The sequence below is a fragment of the Callithrix jacchus genome, chromosome 1 (genome assembly GCF_049354715.1).
Source record: "Callithrix jacchus isolate 240 chromosome 1, calJac240_pri, whole genome shotgun sequence".
Lineage (NCBI taxonomy): Eukaryota > Metazoa > Chordata > Mammalia > Primates > Cebidae > Callithrix > Callithrix jacchus.
In genome coordinates, this window is record NC_133502.1 from 90,578,700 (window position 1) to 90,588,483 (window position 9,784).

Here is a 9,784-nt window from a genome sequence, read left to right on the forward strand (position 1 = left end):
TCAACTTCAAAAGCACAAGAAACAAAAGAAAAAATAATTTGAACTATATCAGAATTAACAAATGTTTTCACTACAAATATTATGAAGAAAGAAACAGAGCAATCAACAAAATGGGAGATGATATTTATTAACGATATCTGATAAGGGACTTTCCAAAATATATAAAGAATTGTTACAACAAAAATTTTTAAAATGGCAAATAATCCAATTAACAATTGACTGGAGAATTTGAATAGACATTTCTCCAAAAAAAGATATACAAATTGTCAATAAACAAATACAAAGATGCCAAACATTATTAGGAAAAATACAAATCAAAATTCTGATAACACTATTTTACACCTACTAGGATGGCTTTAATTAAAAAGCCAGATAATCACAAGTGCTCAGAAGATACGTTAAAATTGGAATGCTTGTATTTTGCTGGTGGGAATTTAAAACATTATAGCTGATTAGAAATCAGTCTGGAATTTCCTCACAGCCTTAAATATGAAGTTACTATGTGGCTCAGTAGCTTTGCACCTAGGTATATACTGAAGAGAAATAAAAGCATATGTCCACACAAAAAGTTGTGCATCAATATTCATAGCAACATTCTTCATAATAACCAAAATGATGAAATAACCCAAATGCCCATCAACTGATGAATGGATAAGTGCAAGTGGTATATCCATGTAGTGGAATATTATCAAGCCACAAAAAGGAATCAAGAACTCATACACACTATACCTTGGAACTTGAAAGCATTAAGTGAAAGCAACCAGTCTTAAAGGGCCACATATTGTATGCTTCTGTCTATATGAAATGTCCAGAAGAGACAAATTGGGTGGCCTAGATAGGGGATTCTTGGGAGGCAAAGAAGCATAATTACATTTTTTTTCTTTACAATGGACAAAAATATCCTAAAATTAAATTGTGGTGATGGTTATACAACCCTATGAATATGTGAGAAAACATTCAGTATACATTCGAAGTGGGTGATTTGAATGGTATATGAATTGTATGTCAATAAAATTATTAAAATATAATCTTTAAAACACCACAGATTACTTATTGTTGCAGGTTTTAAGTCAAACATCTGATGGATAGTCTGTGGATAATTGCCCCTGAAAGGAATGGCAATTACACACCTTTTGAGGGCCCATTTGAAAAAGCAGATGATAGTCCTTTACCTTCAAACATTGTTTGATATTTCCAAAATATGCTTTCTTATATAGGCCATCTCAGTAGATCCTTCTAACAGTCTTGTAATATAAACACATCAAACATTAAAATACAGAACAGCAGATAAATAAACAGAGGTCCTGATAGATTAACTGGTTTTGCCTAATTAATATCCCTATCAAATAGAAAATCATTTTTTTGGCTTCCTATAAAGTGCATACTTTATTTTTAATTAATGTTTTAAATGAACACATAAAAATTGTGTATATTTATTGCATACAACATAATTTGTTTTCATTTAACTTTTAATTTCAGGGGTACATGTGTAGGTTTGTTACATAGGTAAACTTGCATCATGGGGGTTTGTTGTACAGTTTATTTTGTCACCCAGGTATTAAGCCTGGTGCCCATTAGTTATTTTTCCTGATTCTCCTTCTCCTCCCACCTTCCACCCTCTGCTAGGCCCCAGTGTGTGTTGTTCCCTTCTATATGTCCATGTATTCTCATCATTTAGCTTCCACTTTTTAGTAAGAACATGCAGTGTTAAGTGTTCTGTTCCTGCGTTAGTTTGCTGAGGATAATGCCTCCAGCTCCATCCATGTTCCTGCAAAGGATATGATCATATTCTTTTTTATGGCTATATAATTTTCTGTGGTGTATATGCACATTTTCTTTATCCAGGCTTTCGTTGATGGGCATTTAGGTTGATTCCATGTCTTTGCTATTGTGAATAGTGCTGCAATGGACCTACATGTGCATGTGTCTTAATAGTAGAATGATTTGTATTCCCTTGGGTATATGCCCAGATATGGGATTGCTGGGTCAAATGGTATTTCTGTCTTCAGGTCTTTGAGGAATCACTATGCTGTCTTCCACAATGGTTCAACGAATTTACACCCATCAACAGTATATAATGTTGCTTTTTCTCCACATCCTTGCCAGCATCTGTTATTTTTTTACTTTTTAATTATAGTCATTCTGACTGGTATGAGATGATATCCCATCGTGATTTTGATTTGCATTTCTCCAGTAATCATTGATGTACTTTTTTTCACGTGATTGTTGGCTGCCTATATGTTTTCTTTTGAGTAATGTCTGTTCATGTCCTTTGCCCACATTTTAATGCAGTTTTTTTTGTAAATTTGTTTAAGTTCCTTTTAGATGCTAGATACTAGACTTTTGTTAGATGAATGATTTGCAAATATTTTGTCCCAATCTGTAGGTTGTCTGTTTACTCTGTTGATATTTCTTTTGCTGTGCAGAAACTCTTTAGTTTAATTAGATCCCATTTGTCAATTTTTGCTTTTGTTGTAATTGCTTTTGACATCTTTGTCATGAAATCCTTGTCCTTGCCTAAGTCCTGGGTGGTATTGCCTATGTCGTCTTCCGATGTTTTTAAACTTTTGGGTTTTACATTTAAGCCTCTAATTCATCTTGAGTTAACTTTTGTATATGATATAAAGAAGAGGTCCAGTTTCAATTTTCTGCACGCAGCTTGCCAGTTATCTCAGTACCACTTATTGAACAGGGAATCCTTTCCCAATTGCTTGTTTATTGCCAGGTTTGTTGAAGGTCAGATGATTTCAGGTGTGTGTTCTTATTTCTGGGTTCTCTATTCTGTTCTATTAGTCAATGTGTCTGTTTTTGTACCATGCTGTTTTGGTTACTGCAGCCCTGTAATATGATTTGAAGTAAGGGAGCATAATGCCTCTAGCATTGTTCTTTTTGCTTAGGATTGACTTGGCCCTTCAGACTTTTTTTGGTTTCATATAAATTTTAAAATGTTTTTTTTTCCTAGTTCCATGAAGAATCTCAGTGGTAGTTTAATAGGAATAGCATTTAATATGTAAATTGCTTTGGGCAGTATGGCCATCTTAATCAGTCATGGATAGTGATTCTTCCTACCCGTGAGCATGGAAAGTTTTTTCATTTGTTTTTGTCATCTCTGATTTCTTTGAGCAGTGGTTTGTAGTTCTCTTTATAGAAACCTTTCACTTCCCTTATTAGTTGTATTCCTAGATATTTTATTCTTTTTGTAGGAATTGTGAATGTGATTTTATTTGTGATTTAGCTCTTGGCTTGCCTGTTGCTGTTGTACAGGAATGCTAGCAATTTTGCACATTGATTTTGTATCCAGAGACTTTGCTGAATTTGTTTACTAACTTAAGTTTTGGGGCTGAGATGATGGGGTTTTCTAGGTGGAGGATCACGTCATCTGCAAACAGGGATACTAGAACTTCTTTTCTTTCTTTTTGAATGCCTTTTCTTTCTTTCTCTTGCCTGATTGCCCTGGCCAGAACTTCCAACACTATATTGAATAGGAGTGGTGAGAGAGGACATCCTTATCTTGTGCAGGCTTTCAAGGGAATGCTTTCAGTTTTTGCCCTTTCAGTATAATGATGTCTGTGTGTTTGTCATATATCGTTTTTATTATTTTGAGGTATGTTCCTTTAATACCTAGTTTATTGAGACTTTTTAATATAAAGGGTGTTGAATTTTATTGAAAGCCTTTTCTGCATCTGTTGAGATACTCACGGGATTTTTTTTTTCAGTTCTGTCTATGTGAGGAATCACATTTGTTGATTTGCATGTGTTGAACAAGCCTTCCATCCTGAGGATGAAGCCTACTTGATCATGGCAGATAAGCTTTTTGACATGCTGCAGAATTCACTTTGCTAGTATTTTGTTGAGGGTTTTTGAAATCAATGTTCATTGAGGATATTGACCTAAAGTTTTCATTTCTTGTGTGTGTGTCTCTGAGAAGTTTTGATATCAAAATGATGCTGGCTTCACAGAATCAGTTAGGGAGGAGTCCCTCTTCCATTTTTTGGAAGAATTTTAGCAGGAATGGTACCAGCTCTTCTACAACATAATGTTTTTGAGATATGTATACTTTGTGAAATGGCTAAATGGGTCTAATTAACACAGGTATTACCTTATATGTTTTGGTGATATTAATACTTAAAATCCCTCTTAGCAATTTTCAAGAATACAATATATTTTCATTAATTATATGTTGTACAATAGGTCTCTTCAACTTATACCTTTTAAGTGAATTTCTGTTTCCAATGTCACCCCTCTCCTTAGTCCCTGGTAATCACCATTTTACTCTCTGCTTTTATGAATTCTACTTTATTAGAAGCTATGTATAAGTGAGATCATGTGGTATTTGTTTTCATGTGCCTGCTTTATTTCACTTAACATAGTTTCTTCCAGGTTTATTCATGTTATTGCAAATAAAATAATTTCTTTTTTTAAGGCTGAATAGTATTCCATTATGTGTATATACCACTTTTAAAAATTCATTCATTCATTGATGGACACTCAGCTTGAGTCTATATCATGGCTATTGTGAATAATGCTGTAATAAATATGAGAGTACATCTCTTTGATGTGCTAATTTCATTTAAATAAAAATATCTTAATTCAGTGTTCTTCCACAACTTCTGGCTGACTTGGATTTTTTCCAAAGTGATTGCCAGTCGCATCCACCAAGGTGAAAACATTGGAATTGAGCATGTCTGAGATCTTTTTCTATATTTTTTTCTCTCCTACTGAGAGGAATGTCTCTCTTCTCTATACTTGAACAATTTTGCACCTTGGATATTAAACTATGATTAGTGACCATGAATTTTACTCACACAAGGAAAATATAGTTACAAGAATAAGAAAAGCACAGAATGTAGGATTCCAGAGGAAAATGAGATCTACAAGAGAGACAGGACAAGAAAAAGAAAAATGGAAGTTTTGTAAACCTAAGCATAAGGTACAAGTGAAAAAGAATCTTTCATATAAACTCATGAATCGCCAGCACACAATACCATATCTTGTGAGGCTAGAAACCTGTCTTCATGCTCAATAACATGGTGTATTCTGGCAGAGATGGCTATGACCATCTGACTGACTTGGAATATGATAGGGCAGAAGGGTTAGCAGTTCCAAACATTTGCTTTTCTAAGGGCTCCAATTTTTTACTCTATGAAAGCTTGGCAAGGTGCCCAAATCCTGACTTTTTTTTTTACTCCCCTTCTCCCTTGCCAACTCGAATTGTGTGACAACTGGGAACATGCCTGATCACAAAAAGAAAATTCTGATTTAGGCCAAGCAATGTACTAAGCCCTAGTTCAACTTTGAGCTTTGCCTCTGACCCAGATATGTTCAACCCAGGGACTTAAAAACCACATGTGGCAGTTATATGTGGAAATGGGATGAAACTGACTTTCTGCCTATGTGCAGAAAGAGATGAAGGTGCCAACAAAGAAGAGCACATTTCTTAGCTTTTATATTATTCAAGTAGAGCTGGACTCTGTTAATATTGGTGACACAGAGTTAGGTAATGGCCAAATTTCGGCTTTTCAGAAATCTCTTTCATGTAGCTCTAAGCTACAAACATCCCTTGAGTTGTTTCAATACCCAAATCTATTGAACAGGGAGGTACATCATAAGAGCAGTCTGTTGCTCTTTTTAGAAAATATTTAAGAATTTCTATTTTCACTTGATATGAACAAGTCTCTTTGCATTCAGAATTTATTCAGAAATTACCAGGTTGTCATATATGTGTTATCATAGCTCATGTCATTTGACTGAAGATTTAAAAACAAACCGTGGAGATATTATTTTATTCTGACTCTGTCTGCTGAACACTGTTCTTACAGAAAAAGAGCACAGGTAGCAAAACTTCATCTCCCCCAAATGTACTTCAATACGTTTTAAGTGTAAAAACCTAATTTAAAATAATGTCAGCATCTTTGGGCTGTAGAATATGAAGCTCAGCATCTTTAAATTATTTAAGAGGTCCACAGAGAACCAGTTATGCTTATAATGTCAGATTTACTCAAAGAAAGGGGAGAGCAAAGCAAAGTGTTGAATAAGGGTTTCCTATGCAGTTTCATTGAGTTATATCTGCATTCCGTAATTGCAACAACAGTCCTACCAAACTTTAAAACAAAGCCAGATATGCATGTACCTAAGATTATAAAATCTATTTTTTGTGTTAGTTTTATGTTTTTAAAGCAAATATTTGTTGTGTTTTAGCACAGTTACTTCTCTCTCTCTCTCTTTTTTTGCTTTTATTTTCTAACAATAAGACATATCCAAAAAATGCTAAGAGAGGCAGTGTCCCTGCCACCTCCAAAACTTGTCATTTTTTCCGGTCAATTTCTAACTATATATTGTGTATCACTGCCTTGGTTTCCTCTTTGTCAATGGTCTTGGATACAAAATAAGAAACTTTCTCTTGCTTAAGGCAAAGCATGATATATAAATAATTTTAGGAGCATATTAATATACAAAGTTTTAATTAATAAAACAAGTATAATGCTCAGAGGACTTTTTGGTGGTCTAGAGTTACAGGAAATGACAATGAGAATTTTTGAAACTAGAAGCTCTGTCTAAAGTGAACATGTTAGCATAGTGAGAGCTCATTATAAATCTATTACTGCTAGAGTTTTGTATAAAACTTTCATGGTATTTTAGAGTTCACTCTCAGGAATTGACTACTTGTGAGCACTGCATATCTATCATCTCCTAATAGTTATTCAATCTCTTTTAAGAAATACATGCAATGAGAAATAATATTCATTTAATAATTATTTCCATATTAAGGCCACAGGTATTGTAGACAAAAATAAATCATTAAGGATAGTCAGAGAGATCTGCCAAACTCAGGAAACTGTGGTATCAAAACAATCAGGAAACAAAAGTGGAGAAATGACGACAGATGACTCAGGAACAAAAAGGATCATAAGGGACTATTACAAACAATTTAATGCTAACAAATCTGACAACCTAAAGAATGCATAAATTTCTAGAAAAATACAACCTACAAGGTGGGATCAGGAAGAAATAGAAAGCCTAAACAGACCAAAAACGAAGAAACTAAAGTGGTAACTAAAAACCTCCCTACAGAGCAAGTCTCAAACCGGATGCCTTTAAAGTTGAATTCTACCAAACTTTCAAAGAAGAATTAATATCAAAACTTCTTTTTTTTTAATTTAGCCTATTTTTTATTTCTGTGTGTTCATAGTAAACATTTTTGTAAGTGACAAACACAGGCATATGACCACAGTATCACAATCAAGAAATTTTAAGACAACATTAACAATCACTCAAATATATGGGCATTTGCACAACACAGGTTACATATTTGCAAGGTTTACCTATAAGTACAATAGGTATAAACATTTCACTACATTTAGAAAAAATAAAAGTGACCTGTTAGTGACCACATACATCAAAATATACACAACACAAACTGAAGGCAATCGTTAATTTTGTCCCCTTCTGATTCAATGGAATGGGCAGTGTTGCCAACTGAAACAACTTTCCTTTTTGTTCGTTTTAATACTTAGTATACCAAGTGCATTTTCTAGAACCCAATCTTTGGTCTAAAAGTAAACAAAAGAAAAAAAAAACCCAGTTTTTTAAAGAAAAGGACAAAACAGTAAATGGCCAAAATAATTTCTTGGGCACCTTTACTGCGAATGCTTCTTAAATACAAATTGCAGTTTAACATTTTAAAACTCTCCCCATAATTTAGGTTGTTATCAAGGTTCTGCATGCACCATATAAATCCATGATAACTTATAATACTTCACACATGGAAATCTGGCGGCTCTTAGAGATAGACTTGTCAAGTTTGAATAAAATGGCAAAGCAGTCACTATTTAGATACACATTCTACTATAATTTTGACTTCCAAACCTTATGTTCTACAATGTATTCTCCTCACATTGCACCTCGCTGACACTCTACACCTTGTTAGAGTAATAAACAACCCTAGAGACTGAATAAACATACAGAAATGGGAGGGGGGGCTTAATGAAAAATACCTGGACTTATTTTTTTAATTATCATTTACAATGCAAATGTGTGTAAAACATTCACTTATAGTCTGGTCCCAGGGATGTTAATGTATTAAAGGGTTGGAAGAACACCCCTGATTTTGATGTGTGGAATAATCAGACAGTCCCCCCGGACAGTCCCGTCGTAAAACTTGGCAAAGAGGGTCTTAAAGACTCACAGGGCAGGGTCAAGGGGGCCTGCAGCGACGTGGAGGAGGACGCGGCCCTGGCGCTCATGGACGTGCTGCTCTGCGAAGTCATTGACGGGTGCAGGACGTGGGGGGAAAAGTAACTGGTCTGGCCCGCGAGCAGGTTGACGGAGCAGGGGTTGAGGGAGTAGGTCCCGGAGCAGGGCACCGACAGGCCGCAGGGCACGGAGGCGGCGAGCGCGGCGGCCGTGAGGTGGTGCGTGGCGTACGGGATCTTCGCGTGGACCAGCCGGTCCACGCTCAGGCCGTTGGCCGTGGAGAAGGAGTGGTTGTTGCCCAGCGAGTTCTGAGTCAACACGGAGCTGTAGGGGCATGGGGTGGCTGGGGTAGGCCGACGTGGTGCCGTTGTAACTCAAAGTGCTGCTGGCGCGGGGGTGCAGGGACAGGAAGGGCGACGTGGGCCAGTAGAGGGAGCCGGCGCGGTCCATGAAGGTGAGGCCGGTGGAGGTGAGGCGCGCCCCGCGCTTGAAGGCCAGCTTGGCCCGCGACGTGGTGGAGCGGTGTGGTGCCGCCGATGAACACGTCGTCGCTCGACGGGTCCAGCATCCAGGAGTTGCCCTTGCCCGGGTCGTCGAAGTGGTAGTGGCGCGGCACCTTCACGAAGCACTTGTTGAGGGACAGGTTGTGGCGGATGGAGTTCTGCCAGCCCTGCTTGTTCTCGCGGTCGTAGGGGAAGTTCTTCATGAGGAACTCGTAGATGCCATTGAGCGTGAGCCGCTTCTCGGGGCTCTGCCAGATGGCCATCTTGATGGGAGCCTTGTAGCTGAACGGCGGCTTCTCGTACTTGCCGTTCTTCTCGCCCTCCTTGCTCCCGTCCCCGTCCTTGCCGCCCTCGCCTGACCAGTTCTTCTCCCCGCCGGCGCCGGCGCCCTTCTCCTTCTCGTCCGGTCCAACGGGCGCCACCTCCCCGGGCCCGCCGCCCGGCTCGCCCTTGCCGCCCAGCCCGTCCGCTTTGGCCCCGTCCAGGGCGGCGGTCGGAGGCGGCGGCGGGAGCAGTAGCTGCTGGGGGCCCTTGTCGTCCGTCGGCCGGGGCGCCCCGGGCCTGAGGGGGCTGCAGTGCCGGGGGCGGCGGCGGCGGCGGAGGTTGCGGGGCGGGCGGCGGCGGGTGGTGGTGATGGTGGTGGTGGTGGTGGTGGTGCTGGGGGTGGTGGCTGTTGTGCTGGCCATGGCTCGCGTGGTGGTTGTCGTTCTGGACCGCCTCGGGCACCAGGGTGTTGATGCTGAACGAGGACTAGAGGATCATTTTCACCTCTTTCCTATCTCCCATGTCCAGCATCACCCAGTCATCAGGGGGAAACGGCGGCTGCCGCGCGGGAGCGGGACAGCGGCGCTGCGGGCGGCGACGATCAGTGGGTGCCGAGCCATCAAAACTTCTTAAAGTCTTCAACAAAATAGAGCTGGAGAGAATATTTCCTAATACATTTTACAAGGCCAATATCACCTTGATAGTAAAGCCAGACAAAGACACCCCAAGAAAAAAAACTACAAGACAATATTTCTGAAGAATACTGACGCAAAAATCTTCAATAAAATATTGGCAAATAGAATTCAACAACGTATCAAGAACAT

The 9,784-nt window shown here is 39.0% G+C and overlaps 1 pseudogene; it reads right to left on the bottom strand.

The window, feature by feature from the left end:
- Positions 1-297: 297 nt before the first annotated feature.
- Positions 298-9,524, bottom strand: LOC100405774 (forkhead box protein G1-like; annotated as a pseudogene).
- Positions 9,525-9,784: the final 260 nt, after the last annotated feature.